The sequence below is a fragment of the Phyllostomus hastatus genome, unplaced genomic scaffold (assembly GCF_019186645.2).
Source record: "Phyllostomus hastatus isolate PE091 unplaced genomic scaffold, TTU_PhHast_1.1 phas_contig_449, whole genome shotgun sequence".
Classification (NCBI taxonomy): Eukaryota; Metazoa; Chordata; class Mammalia; order Chiroptera; family Phyllostomidae; genus Phyllostomus; species Phyllostomus hastatus.
Genome location: NW_025333882.1, coordinates 812,001 through 828,643, shown reverse-complemented (window position 1 = coordinate 828,643; position 16,643 = coordinate 812,001). Strand labels below are relative to the sequence as shown.

General features: G+C 34.2%; 1 protein-coding gene across 1 annotated transcript in view; it reads right to left on the bottom strand.

The window, feature by feature from the left end:
• The window catches only part of SNTG1 (syntrophin gamma 1), a 782,410-nt gene that overhangs the window by 511,576 nt on the left and 254,191 nt on the right, over window positions 1-16,643 (bottom strand). The window lies entirely within an intron of this gene.

Sequence of the window (16,643 nt, the reverse complement as noted above, 5' to 3'; positions counted from 1 at the left end):
ACAGCCCAGAGAATATTTAGGGTAGTGAAAATACTTTGTATGACATTATAATGGTTACTATATGTCATTATGTATTATTCAAGCCAAGAGTGTTCTCTAACAAAATCTATGGACTTTGATAATGATATGTGAATGTAGTTTCATCTTGTACAACCAATGTCCCACTCAGGTGGGGAATATTGATAATGAAGGAGGTCATGCATATGTGGGGCAGAACATATATGGGAAATCTCTATATTTTCTGCTCAATTTTTCTATGAATCTAAAATGGACCTAATAAATATTATCTATAAATTAAAACTTTAAAAATTTTTGACTAAATTATTTCTCCTTCCATAGTGGTATCTCCATTCCCTTAGCTGCTCAGTCAGGGTGTTCCATAAGGCTCTTCTTTGAGATATGGGAGGTGTTTGGTTAATGCCAGTTTATTTCATTGCAGAGAAAATCATTCAATAAAATGTTCAGCATAATAGCATATCCAAATTATTATTTCATTTAAAAGAAGTTGTCATGTCATGATGGAGATAAAGCCAAGCTATGTCCTCAAAGAAAAGTAAAAACATCTAAGTTTTGGCATAAATATTGTGTAACACAATATCTAAGAAACATTAAGAAACTAGAATTGCAGCAATGTAGTGTTGGGAGCTGTCCTGCGTGGTTTCAGAAGCTGTAACTCCCCATGGCTAAGGTTGAGTAAAAAGACATTGGGACCATCAGCCACTAAGAAGACCAAATTTATCCTCCCAGCTGGGAAACTGCCTCTTCCCCCTTTACTTCACCCTGCTTGGCCCCAGGTGGATGACTGGTTAGCTAATCACAGGTAAGATTCCTCAAGGGAGGGATGACCTAAGACAGACACAGTTGCGATCAGGGAAGGACTTGGAGGACTACAGAAAAACGGGGTGATGGGCCCTCACCTTTTGGCTTTGACATAGCCTGAGTCCTCATTATGTCTGCAAGAAGTCTCCTAATCTCTTCGCTGCCTTACTTCCCTTGCCTGACTTAAGCCTGAAATAATGCCAGAGGGTGGTGCACCCCTGGGCAAGAACAGGCAGTTCCCAGGGGCAACCAGGTTTAAGAAAGAATGCATAAAATCCTGTGAAAACTGCTTTGCTAATAATGCCCTCAATTTTCTAATAAGGATCCAAGCATAAAATGAATTTGTTTTCCAAAGTTTTATGGCCCTTTAACTAACTCACCCTGACTCAGAATGAGCCCTCATATTTTTTAAATGTTATCTATTGTTTGGTCATTACTGCCTGACAATGATTGATGAGCTTTACCTGTATTCCTGTGCAAGTTGAACCCAATAAAAGCCCATTGAGGAAGAGGCTCAAGGCCTTTCTCCTTTGAGAGACTGACTACCTTTCCTCCCTAAGCAGATCGTGTCTTGGTAGACTTATTCTCATCCACAATGGCCAGGAGGGCTCTGCTGGAAAAAGCTCCCCCACAATGTAGTACATACAACAGCATATAATATTTTTATTTTTCATAAATAAATAAAGTAAGACATGAATAGAAACACAAAAGTATGACCCAAAGACAGGAGAAAAAATAGTAGTAAATAGAAACTGTCTTTGAGAACTTACAAGTATTGGACCTAATATAAAGACTTTAAATTAGCTATTATAAATATATTAAAAATAAAGAAACCATTTTAAAAGAATTAACTGAAAGTAAAATATGATGGCAATGGTTGAATAATCATTGAAATATAGAGTATCAAAAAAGTCATAGACAGTATTTTCAAAAGAACAAAATGGTACTTCTGGAGTTTAAAACAATAATTGAAGTACATATTTTGGTACATAGTTACAGTAAATTTTATTTGGCTGAATAAAGAATCAGTAAGCCTATAGATAGTTCAGTATAGAGTGTCCAAATCGAATAGCAAAAATTAAAAAGCATAAGAAAAAACAGGAAGTCATAGCACTTCATCAAGCATAATGACACGTATAATAGAAGTCCAAGAAGTAGAAGGAAAAGGGAAAGGGGCAGAAAAAGTATTTGAAAAAAATGGCTAAAAGCTTCCAACATTTTATAAAAATGTTAATCTATGCATCCAAGTAGCTCAATAAACTCAAAATAAGATAAACATAAACATCCAAAGCTAGCTATAACATAGCCAAACTGTTGAAAGACAAAGATCAAGATAAAATCTTGAAAGCAGCAATAGAAAAATTATTAATCATAAATGAGGGGATCGTAATGTTATAAATATCTTACTACTTATTAGAATCAATGAGTGTCAGAATTCAGTGGAATGACATCCAAATTGTTAAATAAAATTAAAATTTTAACCAAAAATTATATATCAATCAAAAATATCCTTTCAAAATAAAAACAAAGTAAAAATATTAGAAGGCAAAAAGGAATAGACAGAAATTGTTGCTGATCCCTGCCTTACCAAATGCCTAAAACAATTTCTTCATGCTAAATGGAAATGACACTAGACATTAACTCAAATTCATGTAAAATATGATAATGATTACTAATAAAGAATGTTTCATAGTTATATATAAGTATTCACCTTCTCTTAGATCATATGTATAATTACTCATTATTTTTACTTCTTTATTTTTCTAAACCAGTCTTTTACAATTTTTCTTCCATTGGAAGAATTATCTGAATTATTTTATATCTAACTAGAAGAAAAAATTCCAATTATTGATACATATTAGAATACTAAATTTAAATTAATTTTAAGTGTCAAGTTGTATTCTTAAAGAGGTTGCATATGCATAAATATGTGTGTGCATACATGCTTTCAGAAATATGTGTTTATGAATATCTTCTGGCTCAATGTCCTCTTTCATTTGTATGTATGTCTGATTACATAGTAGATTCACCAGGAAAGTTAGAGTTAATTTGCCAAAATTACCTTTGAAACCAGATTATTGTTTTATTTTTTAAGGATTATACTCTTACATCCAGAAACATTTGTTATATCTTCATCAAAGGTAAGGAAAATAAAATAATGCTTTTGTGAATTCAGATAAAGAAGATAGAAAATGATTTTTTTTAGTTAAACTAGTTTTCATCATGCAATTATTTCATTTAGTTTTTCTGAGTTACTAAACAAAGGAACACAGTAATAAAATAGAGAAAATACTTCTGAAGAGATATATTTGCCAAGTCAAAAAAAATGAATTACCAATGCTAGAAATTTATGTACTGTAAAAAGCAAAGAGAGATATATTTTAGAGCAGGATGATCTTTCTAGAATCACTGTAATTACAGTATGGCAGGATGTATTTTCAAATATCCCCAACAAAAGCTTCCCTTTCTCATACTCATTTTTAGTGTGACATTGACCTATCTCCCATTGAGTGGTGGGGCCTATGACTCTTCCCTTTGTTACTGAAAATCATTTTGTAACATTTCAACCAGTGAAGTATGGTTCAAATAACACTATGTGATTTCTGAGGCTGGGTTACAAAAGGCAATGCAGGCTCTGCTTTGTTTGGTGGAAGACCCACTCTTAAAGACTCCTGTAGTCATTTGCATATCTAGTTGACATCTTAGGCAAGACACCCAAAGTAGTCCACTTGTATTTATCACATGACTAGACCCTTAGATTGTATAAGAAGAGAAAGATTAACACTACTGTTTTAGTTTGTCATTTTCTAAAGGTATGTGAAAAAAGCAAGGCATATTTGTTGATCTGAGCCTTTTCCTTACTTTCGACCTTCTCAGAAAAGTGATGAAATAATAAAGTGAATATTCTCATTTTAAACAACAAAGTTTTTGGATGACTTATTATATAATGTTAATGGAAAATGTACCCCTTAGAATAATTTTTAAAAAAATATAATTTGACAAATCTACTTTAGGAATTATAATGATGTGGTCATATTAATCTAGTCTATAAAATAGGCTGCCATAATAATTTGTATGTAAATTTTCCTCTCTGTATTTTTGTTATGATCCATGGGTAAGACTTGTAAAAATATATGAAAGATACAAATATGCAAGTACCTTAAGCCTCCAATATGGACCCAGTGAGTGAGAAATAGTATGGGTCTGATGATATCATTTCTTGTTTATACTTGTATTCCTGCTTCTAACACAGTGGCAACAGGGAAAAGTAGAAAACCACATGATTAAAGATGTTATGTATCATATTTATAAATTACCCATGAATCTAGCACGGCACTCATGGTTGAAATTAGTAAACTTTGTTCAACCATTCTGTTTGAGTTCACTCTCCATGGACAGATGTGGCATCAGTGCAATTACAATTAATAAGTAATTAACTGCTTTTTATTGAGAACCTTCTATGAACGGGGCAGTAGTCTAAGAGGTTTACCTACAACTAGTTCATTTAAGCTTTCTAGGCAAATTGAGGGTGTTACAATTATCCTCATTTTATGGATGAAAAAAAATCCCTAAGAAATAAAGAGATTATTAACTTAACTAAATTTATAGAAATAATATGTTAATAAAATTTATGACTCTTATTTTACGTGTTTTCAGATGAGAAAAATTTCACAGAATTTTATTTGTGTATATTTATTTTACTTCTTCAATTTTGATTCTTGAGACAACTACTCAAATAAATTGTATAATTTTGAAATTTCAAACACACCCTTTTTATTGTAAGTATAAAAAGGAACTTAGGCAAAGTAACATACTTAGATGCCATAGGAGGAAAACTGTGTAATTATGACCTTATCTCATGTTTTGTTAATGACTATGGATTGTTAATACATAAACCATTATACAAATACTATCTTTGAGAAACTTGTTTCTCATTTACCCTGAAAGAATTAAGTTTCTATAACTAAGTTATATTTTAAGAAATTAAAAATCTTTTCATATATCATGCATCAGTGTGTAAAATACAGTGTAAAATGTTAAATGGTATCATGTGCTAGGTATTATACTTTTAAATATTTATATTATTAATTTTCCTTTCTGACATTTAATTCAAATATTTTCAGTTCTGATTTATATTTTGAATTTACTGGTTAAATAAATGGGGTGGGGTGGGGGTAGGCAGGCAAAGGGGTATGGGGACATTTGTAATAGTGCCAACAATAAAAATAAAATAAATAAATAAATAAAAATTAAAAAATTTAAATTTGCCTCTTTCTCTTATTTTTAATGTATCTACTGGAAAATTAGAAATTGCACATTTGGCTTACATATTTCCTTTTTAAAACTATTTTTTATTTCTTAAAAGATTTTAATTATTCATTTTTAAAGAGGGAGAGAGGGAGAGAAACATCAATGTGTGGTTGCCTCTTGTGTGCCCTCTACTGAGGACCTGGCCCATAACTCAGTCATGTGCCCTGACTGGGAATCAAGCTGTGACTCTTTGGTTCATGGGCCAGTACTCTATCCACTGAGCCACACCAGACTTAGTGGCTTACATATTTCTATTAGACACTAATCTATTGTTGAACTAACCTATGATGATTTAATCTGTTTCTTCATTAAAAGATTGTTATACAAGTCACAACATTCCCAAAAGATTAAGTGCCTATCTCATTGTATGTGCACAATGAACAATAAGTCCTTTTCCCCCTTTTCTCTTCTAAAATAATAAAAATAAGGAGTGCAGAACAAGGAAAAGGAAGAGGACAAGGAAGAAAACAGTGGGCATTGAAACACTAGCAGGTGTTGAAGTTAAAGGGGATATTTTGCATGTGAACAAGTGGAACTCTCTGTTTTTTTAGGCAGGTTCTACTCTCTCAAACACATGCTCTAAACAAAGAGAAACTAATGCCAATCTGCTTTGGGGATCAGGATAAATTCTCATAAAAATTCTTAACTGCACCTGAATACAGTAAGTTTAGTATTCATGTAACACTTGGGCTTTATATATACAGGCAAATAAAGAATTTGGAAAGCCTTTTAATATTTTTCTGTGCTGTAGTACTCTTAAATCTTTATATTTGGCATTAAAACCATCCAGTGTGTGAACTGGTCCTGGAGGAACCAATTTAATTTTAATAGGACATAAAATAATATTAGTCATGATTTGGGAATTATGTTATTTGTTTTTCATGTAAGAGTTTTGATCATTTAAGTTAAATGTATATGCTATTTCACTTTCAAATAAAGGCATTTCAATGCTTTTTAGGACATAAAACTTTTCTAACAGGTCTTATAGGTGGCCACTGTTGCTATGAGATCAATGTTTAAAGCATATAAATTACTAATCAAAGAATAAAGGCTTTGTAGGGAAATAAATCTTCCCTGAAGTTGTCAGAGTTCCTGTAAAATACCCTGGCCTTTGAGATATGGATACATAGAGAAAATAAAAATAGAAAATGCTTGCCTTTTCTTTTACTAAAAGCATTTTACCCTTCACATGACATGAGAATTAGATCTGTAGCCACTTGTGGAGGGTTTTTTTTTTTCCTCTTACCCTAAATGGAAATTGAAATCTTGTGGCCCTGAGAGGGAAAAATGCTCATAGCGCAGACTAGCTCCCAGGTTATACCACAAAGTGCTAAGAAGACTAGAGAAGGTATCTTCTTAGCTATTATCCTTCTAAAAACAAGCAATACCTGAGAATTTGAAAACAACCTTAGGTTGTAATAGTCCAGATACTTAGGACTACATAGCTCACAGAGAGAGCTTGTTTACATTCCACAGGGTTGGAGTTAGAACTTAGGTCAATTTTGTTCCAAATAGGAGACTCTCTCAAAAGGAGAAGGGGGCATGCATCCACCTCATTCCCCTTTAAAAGTGGAGAAAAATAGATTTCTGGCCAATAAGGAGACATAGGTAGATACACTTTGCCTCCCCACACAACCAAAAGACGGACAACAAATTTAAAAACAAAAAATAACCAGAACTGCCAGAAAATCAAAGTGCATGGAAGTCCAACAACCAAGGAGTAAAAAAGAAATATTCATCCAGACTGGTAGGAAGGGCAGAGATGGCAGCCAGGGCCAGAGATGGAAGGGTGGCAAGGCAGCAGGTGGAGGACCAGCAATCCCACATTTGTGTGAGGAGAAACCAGGAAGAACAACTGGAGAGCAAGACAGACCATGCAACCCAGGGATCCAGTTGGGGAAATAAAGCCTCGAAACCTCTGATTGCAAAAACATTGTGGTCATCATGGTGGTAGGAGAAATTCCCAGCTTCACAGGAGAGTTTGTTGGAGAGACACAAAGGGTCCTAAATTTACACAAACCCACCCACCCAGAAATTAGCACCAGAAGAGCCCAATTTGCTTGTGGGTAATGGAAGAAGTTACTGAAAGCCAGCCAAGAACCAAGCCAGCAGCATTATTCCCTCTCTAATCAGCCCGCCACAGACAGTGCCACATTGCAGGGATGTGGGTTGCCCCACCCTAGTGAATACCTAAGGTTCTGCCCTTTACAACATAACAGGTGTGCTGAGACAAGGAAATATGGCCCAGATGAAAAGTTTTATCAATATTTTTAAAAATTGTGATAATGGCAATATAATTATGTTAAAAAAGTCATTATTATTTTTAGTATGCATACTAGAATATTTAAGGTAAATAAAAATAGTTCAAATTTACATTTAAATAATTCTGAGAAAAATGATTTTGAAAAAAATGAGAGATCATGGTCATTGTCAGTTCATTATAACTATTCTTTATGTTTGTATATTTAAGTTTTCTATAATAAAAGGGTTTTAAATTATTGTATAAACTGAAACTGCATTATTTAAACAGTATCCTCTGAATAAGTTCTATATAAATTTGAAAATATAAAATAAATTCAAAATGTTCAAGTTAACTATTTTCTCCCATTTTTTCATGTGGCTTAGTTCTCCCACTTAAAAAAATACCTAGAGTTCTACAAACAAAATATTTCCTATTAATGAAAATGTCATTTAAAGTAACTAAGTGAATGTATAGATTCAGGCTAGGAATTTGCAGCTGAAATTAAAAGGCAGGTTTTAAATTTTCAAGTGTCTTTCTAATGTTTTTGGAAATGCTATTTATTTAACACAAAATTGTGAAACAAATAGATTTTCTCATATTCAAAGCATGCATGTAATCAAGGCTATTAGCTAGAGGGAATATAGCAGTTAAGAAACCTTTCACCTGACATAACTGAAACTTGATTGCAGTGAAATAAAATTAACTTTTCAGGTATTTACAATCATTCTAACTAAATAGGCTCTAGCAGTGGTGACTCATTAAGCTGTTGGAATCCATACTGATAAGCATTAAAAAGACCTCTCTATATATCAAGTCAGTTTGGAAAATACTTTTGAAAATTAAGAGCATAGTCTCTGCCATCTTATTGCAGCTTAGATTTTAGTTTTTGCTAAAATAAGTTTTCAATTTCCATTCCATTAATGCCTCAACTGTTGGAAGTGATAAAACACAACCAAACTGTATTAAGGCTGAATCTATGCAGATCTGAAATTGAACATTATACACCATTTTTTCCAATTGTCTTTTCTTATTTTTCTTATTCTATTATGAACTTCAGCAATCAGAAAATTGCTAAAATTTTTGTTTAATATAGTCTGTATATAGCTAACTAAAGCATTTATGCATATGGTTACACACATAGATACATATAGGTGCATAAAAGTGCCAAACTAGTGTTTTTGTGATTCACAGGCAAGTACAAAAAGGGTTAGTAATATAATATAAACATATAGTGTAAAGAAACTGCAATTAGATTTAGGAAGATAATACAATTAATGAAATGAAAATAAATTGAGGAGAGGAAATAAATAAAAATAATAAACTGCAGGATAATAAATCTAATTTTTACTAAGAAAAGAAATAAGCAAATAAATGTTTTTTAAAATACAGCAGAAATATCATAAATACAAGATATAATAAAAACTAAATAAATAGATTATACTACAAAAAGGTAAAACACACTCTGAATAAATCTGAGGCTCAACAAGGAAGAGATGCTGCTCCTTGAGAAATCAAGAGAAAGATGAAAACAGATAAAATTGATATCCATTTAAAATCATGTATGTGAAAATATAAGATAGATGGCAGATATTGTAGTCCTATAAACAATTTTAATGTAGTTAAATCAAAAACACTTAAATAATAGACTTGATACCATAACAATCCTGTACTTTTATGCCAATGTATTTTCTGATATATCTCCTCAGTGCTTTGAAACAAAAGAAAAAAATAAACAAATGAGATTACATCAAACTAAAGCTTTTGCACAGCAAAAGAAATGAAATATATAAAGAAAATATACAATAAATTGAAAATATAAAGACAACCTACAGATGGAAGAACATATTTGCCAGTGACATATGCAATAAGGGGTTAATACACAAAATTTATAAAGAACTTAAAAACTCAACTCCAAAAACACAAACAACTAAATACAAATGGCCAATAGGCCTATGAAAAAATGCTCATCTTAACCTAACTCATCATCAGAGAACTGCAAATTAATACCATAATGAGATATCACCTCACACCTGTTGGAATAGCTATCATCAATAAAACAACAAACAACAAGTATTGGTGAGGATATTGAGAAAAGAGAACCCTTCTGCACTGTTAATGGGAATACATATTGGTGAAGTCACTGCAGAAAGCAGTATGTACTTTCCACATACTGGGTATAGATTGACTACCAACTTATACCATACAGAAAAATAAACTCAAGATGGATAAAAGACTTAAATATAAGTCACAAAACCATAAAAGTCCTAGGGGACAACACAGGCAGAAATATCTCAGATATTCCATGTAGCAATATTTTCATCAATATGTCCCTTACAGCAAGGGACATAAAGGAGAGAATAAACAAATGGAATCTCATCAAAATAAAAAGCTGCTGCACAACTAAAGAAAACATCAGCAAAATGAAAAGGGAACGAACTATATGGGAAATATATTTGCAAATGATACCTCAGATAAGGGTTTGATCTTTAAAATATATAAAGAACTCACATGACTCTATACCAGGAAGACAAAAAATAAAAATAAAAAACGGTCATAGGACCTGAACAGGCACTTTTCCACAGAGGACATCCAGAGGGTCCACAGACATATGAAAGGATACTCAACTAGGCATCAGAGAGATGCAAATTAAAACCACAATGAGATACCACTTCATCCTTATCAGAATTGTCATCATAAATAAACAAATGCTGGAAGGGTTGTGGAGAAAAAAGAACTCTAGTACACTGTTGGTGGGAATGCAGACTAATATAGCCACTGTGGAAAACAGTATGGAATATCCTCAGGAAACTAAAATGGAGCTGCCTTTTGACTCAGCAATCCCATTGTTGGGATTATACCCTAAGAATTCCAAAACACCAATTCAAAAGAACCTATGCACCCCAATGTTCATAGCAGCACAACTTATAATAGGCAAGTGCTGGAACCAACCTAACCCTTAAATGAGTGGATCCAAAAACTGGTACACTTACACAATGGAATACTATACAGTAGAGAGAAAGAAGGAGCTCCTACCCTTTACGACAGCATGGATGGATCTAGAAAGCATTACACTAAGTGAAATAAGCCAGGAAGTGAAAGACAAATACCATATAATCTCACCTATAAGTGGATCCTAATCAACAAAACAAACAAGCAAGCAAAATATAACCAGAAACCCTGAAATAAAGAACAAACTGACAGTAACCAGAGGGGAAGGGGATAATGGGGGGGAGGGGGAAGGGTCATCAAGGAACTTGTATAAAGGACACTGGACAAAACTAAAGGTGGGTAGGATAGAGGGTGAGAGGTGGGGATGGGTGAGGTGGGGGAGAGTAGTGGGAGGAAAATGGAGACAACTGTACTTGAACAATGATTAAAAATAAATTTAAAAAAATTACCCTTTGCAACAGCAAGGATGGACCTGGAGAGCATTATGCTAAGTGAGATAAGTCATTCTAAGAAAGACAAGTACCATATGGCTTCACTCATATGTGGAATCTATTGAAAAAAATGAACTAACTAGCAAAATAGAGCCACACTTCATAGAAAGTACTAACTTCTCTTTGAGGGGGCTGGGTGGTATGGGATAGACTTAGAAAGAAAAGAAAAGAGAAAAAGAACTCATGGACAGGGTCAACAATGTGGTGATTGTAGGTGGGATTGGAGGAAAGTGGGGCCAGGTATACTGGGGATAAATGCTGATGGATGGAGACTTAATTTGGGATGGTGAACACACAATTCAGTGTACAGGTGATGTATTATAGAACTGTACACCTGAAACTGGTATAATTTTGTTAAACAGTGTCACCCCAATAAAGTCAATAAAAAAGATAATATAAATATTTATCTCACCTGAAACATTGCCATTAATGGAGAGGCTCCTGATATTTTTCCTCACAAATGTAATTATTTTGATTCAATTTACATATTCATTTTTTAATATTTTTCCTATTCATTTTTCTCTGTTGTTTTATTTTATTAAATTTACTGGGGTAACATTGGTTAATAAGATCATGTATGTTTCAAGTATATATTTCTCTGTTACATGATCTGTATATTGCATTGTGTGTACACCACCCAAAGTCAAATCATATTTGGTCACCATGTATTTGGCCCCCTTTACCATTTACTACCCCTACCTTGTAGAAACTAACTTACTACACACTGTGCTCTGTGTCTATGAGTTTCAGTTTTATATCCCACCCATGAGTGAAACTTATGGATCTTAGCTTTTTCTGCCTCACTTGATTTTTTAGCATACTCTCAAGGTTCACCCATGTTGTCACATGGTAGTATTTTATCTTTTCATATGGCTGAGTAGTAGAATTGTATAGCATATATGTACTATGTCTTTTTTATCCAATCCTGTATCAAAGGACACTTTGGTTGTCCTTCTTTATTATTTTTCCTGATAGCCTTCTTTAAATTATTTTTGAGATTTTTAACTTAGAGTCAATTAATATTTCTCCAGAAAATTTATATAATTGAGCTTATTTTACTAATAATCAACTCATAGCAGCCATAATTTTACTGTGAAATGATTCACAATAAATTTAATTGCAGGGAGTTCTGGAGAGATTTTTAGTTCCACTAGGCAGAACTCATAATTATACATTCAATGGACAGAAAATACACTACAAGGTCAAAGTCAACAAGAAGAGACTTAGTGGAAAACCTATTTTAAAAATCTCTGTAATTTCAAGGAGTAGAAAGCAAGAAATGACTGACTGATGTTTTGAAATCCACTTAATTATATGTATTAGTCAGATATCTCATTTTCAAGCTCATTTAAAAGACTGAAATCATGTAAATCTGCCTTACTTTCGAAGAAAAGTATTTTGTCTTATGATTTTTCTTTCATAATAACATATGATTCTCATGTATCTGAAAAAGTTTCTATGATCTAATATAATCACAGCAATTTATTGAGTTAAGGAATGTTAAGCCCTAACTGGATTTATTAATTATATTAATATACTTTATGTCCAGACTTACATATCATATGAAGACTTCTTTCCTTGAGAAACATTTTCTATTTTATAATAATTTTACTTCATAGATCTTCATATATAAAAATTTTATTGTTGATATTAAGTAACTGAGTCAGGTAAGGAATTGGCTAAATACACAAATGCATTATAAACAGTTCATTTCCCAACACAAACAGATAGCAAAAGTGAGTTCCAGATTAACTTACTGTAGTGTTTAATTAGTCCTGACATGTTTATTTTATGAAAATGGGGGGGAGGGGCAATGGCAATTCCCTTTCAGAATGTTAACTTCATTGTTATCTAGAAGATTAAAACAAAATTAAGATTAATTTAGTTTTAAGATATGTAAAAAAGTTGCATTAGATAAATTTTGTTTATTTAAATAACATAATGTCAAGTGTCTACATCTGTGTTAAATAAAAGTTAATGGATTCACAAAAGCATTGCCTTACTACAACCTTGTGTCACTCATTGACTTGATAAAACTAAGTTTTATTAAAAGTATGGACTCATTAGTTGACTGAACATGGCTAAGGAATGAATCAGTGAGCTTGAGGATATATGTAAATGGAAATCTCCCAAATGGAAAGCAAAGAGATAAAAATATAAAAAACCTGTATAATATCTGTGGGAGCATCGCAAAAGATGTCACATGTGCAAAATTGAAATACTATAAGGAAAAGAAAGAACAGAAAAGAAGAAATGTTTGTTGTGATAATGGTTAAAAATTTTCCAATGACAGATACCAAATCACAGATGAAGGAACTCAAAAGACAAAGTATGATAAACACTAAAATATTTTCAAGTAGACATATTATATTCAAACTGCAGAAAAGCAAAAGTCCAAGATGGTATTTGAAACAAGATGAGGGGATTTCTGGCCAAGATGGAGGCACAGGTAGACACACTGTGCCTCCTCGCACAACCAAGACAGGGACAACAATAATTTAGAAACAGAGTAACAACCAGAACTGATAGAAAATTGAACTGTATGGAAGTTGGACAACCAAGGAGTTAAAATAGACACTTTCATCCAGACCAGTAGGAGGGGCGGAGTCAGGCAACTGGGCAGAGAGGGGTCGAGGCAAAAAGATCTGTGAGACCAGGTGCATTAGGCATCTGGGGCATGCAAGACCACAGCAGACGGACCCTGGGCGCACAGGTGAAAGCTGGCAGACCCCAGGCTCAGGGTGGCAACCGGCAGACACTCAAGGAGGTGATTGTGAAGCAAGGCACTGTGCGCAACCCAGGGTCCCAGCGCAGAGAAATAGAGCTTTAGGGCACTGGTTGAAATGTGGTGATTGAGGCACAGGGAGAGACTCCCAGCCTCACAGGAGAGTTTGTTGGAGAGACCCACGGGGTCCTAGAAGGTACACAAGCCCACCCACATGGGAATTAGCACCAGAAAGGCCCAGTTTGCTTGGAGGAAGTGGCTGAAGGGGCTGAAGTCTGACAGAGAGTGGAGCAAGCCCCATTGTTCCCTCTTGGACCCCACCCCCACATACAGCATCACAACCCAGCAACTGGGTTGTCCCGCCTTGGTGAACACCTAAGACCCCACACCTCATATGTAACAGGTGCAACAAGACAAAAAAAAAACAGCTCAAATGGAAGAACAGATCAAAGCTCCACAGAAAATACAACTAAGTGATGAAGAGGTAGCTAGCCTATCAGATGCACAGCTCAAAGCACTGGTGATCAGGATGCTCACAGAATTGGCTGAATTTGGATGCAAGTTAGATGAAAAAATGAAAACTGGGACTCAAATTAATGGAGTGGACCAGAAGGAAGAAAGAAACAACCAAACAGAAAAGAATGAAGAAATAACAATTCAAAAAAATGAGGAGAGTCTCAGGAACCTCCAGGACATCTTTAAACGTTCCAACGTCCAAATTATAGGGGTACCAGAAGGAGAAGAGGAAGAGCAACAAGTGGAAAAGTTATTCAAACAAATAATAAAGGAGAAGTTTTCCAATCTGGAAAAGGAAATAGACTTTGAGGAAGTCCAGGAAGCTCAGAGAGTCCCAAAGAAGTTGAACTCAAGGAGGAACACACCAAGGCACATCATAATTACATTAGCCAAGGTAAAATTGAAGGAGAGAATCCTAGAAGCAGCAAGAGATAAGGAGACAGTGACCTACAAAGGAGTTCCCATCAGACTGTCAGCTGATTTCTCAAAAGAGACCTTACAGGCAAGAAGGGGCTGGAAAGAATTATTCCAAGTCATGTAAGGCAAGGACCTACATCCCAGATTGCTCTATCCAGCAAAGCTTTCATTTAGAATGGAAGGGTAGATAAAGTGCTTCTCAGGCAAGGTCAAGTTAAAGGAGTTCATCATCACCAAGCCCTTATTTTATGAAATGTCAAAGGGACTTATCTAAGAAAAAGAAGATAAAAAATATGTATAGTAAAATGACAGCAAACTCACAATCATTAACAACCACACCTAAAACAAGCAAAAGCAAACTAAGCAAACAACTAGAACAGGAACAGAACTACAGAAATGGAGATCACATGGAGGGTTAGCAACAAGGGTTAGAACTTGCTCTAATTGTGATATGTTATGATATTATTTGAAAGTGTACTAAGATTACTTGTAAATGCATACTGAAAATTCTAGGACAAGAACTATGAATATTTTTAAGATTATAATTAATATGCTAAGAGACGAGAGGGAGTAGAATTTTAAAAATTAATTACTTAAGAGAAGGCAAAGAGGCAGATATTATAAAATAACAAAAAAAGTGTACAAACAGAAAGCAGTTACAATATTGTAGACATTAGTCCGACTATATAAATAATCACTTTAAATATCCATGATCCATATATACCAATTAAAATACAGACACTGTTAGAGTGAATTAAAAAAAAACTGTATGTTGTTTACCAAAAACCATTATAAATAACAATAAGACAGACAGAAATAAATGAGGAATGGTAATATAATATGCTAATACTAATCAAAAGAAATCTGGAGTAACTGTATTAATATCAACAAATAGACTTCAGAACAAAGATTATCATCAGAGATAAAAAGGAGAATTTTATAACTACAAAGAGATGTAGAAAGACTAACAATCTTTAATGTTTGTGTGTTTATGTACAGAATGTTAAAATACATGAAGTAAAAAGTTATAGAACTACAAGAATAAATAAATGAATACACTAATACAGTCAAATACTTCTATATCCATCTATCAAATTTAAATACCCTTTATCAGAAACAACAACAAATTCAGGAGGCAGAAAATTATGAACATAGTTGAATTAAACAGCAACATCAATCAACTGGATATGCTTGATAGTATAGAATACTTCACCAATTTTTGGATGACTCAAAATTTATAGAATTATTCTACCCACCTGATATTTAGATGAAATGCAATTTTAATTAAAATCACAAGATATTTTGTGCATATTAACATGTCAATTTTAAAGTTTACATGATCAATTCTGGTCCAAGATCATGGCTAGGAAGATCCTGTGCTCACCTGCCCTCAACTCCAGCCTGAACACATGGAATTTATACTTAGAGACAGATCAGTTCTCCGTGAAGAAGAACTAAGGACTGACTGAACAGCTTCTGCATAACAAAACAGAGAAAGTACACATAGGAACATGTAAGAGAGATGGAGACAAGGTACCATGACATTCCCACCTGCAGTAAGGAAAGATCCTGAGGGATCTAAACACTGATTCACCTGCTTTGGGAAACAGTGGAAAAATAGTAGTTTAAAGGTCATCTAAATTATATGGGAAGGAAATCCATATACTAATTTTAGAGCATCTGGCAAACTGGAGAGGAACTGTAGAAATTCTCTCCAGTGTTGGAGGCACCAGAAAACGTCATTTGTTTCCATCCTTCTCTCCCTTGATATGCAGGAGCATAATCCAGGCACTAGCCAGCTGGCTAAGGGTGTCAGAGTGCAAACCAGTATCCAGAACCACACAAGCTCTGCATTTTGTTCCTGGGGTCCCCCACAACCTATGCACATCAAACTACAGCTTGGAACTTAGCATGGATCACCCCCAACTTTCCCTAACTGCAGCTTCCAGCAGGCATGCCAAGGCAGTCCAAGTGTGGCTTTCCCACAGGATTCCATATGGCTTGTACTCAGCCCTAGACCATGGTCCCAGGACTGCATGTTTTAGGGACACCTCATGGCTCAAGCCAGCTCTAACTCCAGCTCCAATCAACCTGCCAAGGTAGTGCTGGTGTGGCTTGCCCCTGGGACTCCCTGAAGCTCACATCTGCTTCAGGTGAAGGTCTAGGCTTCTGT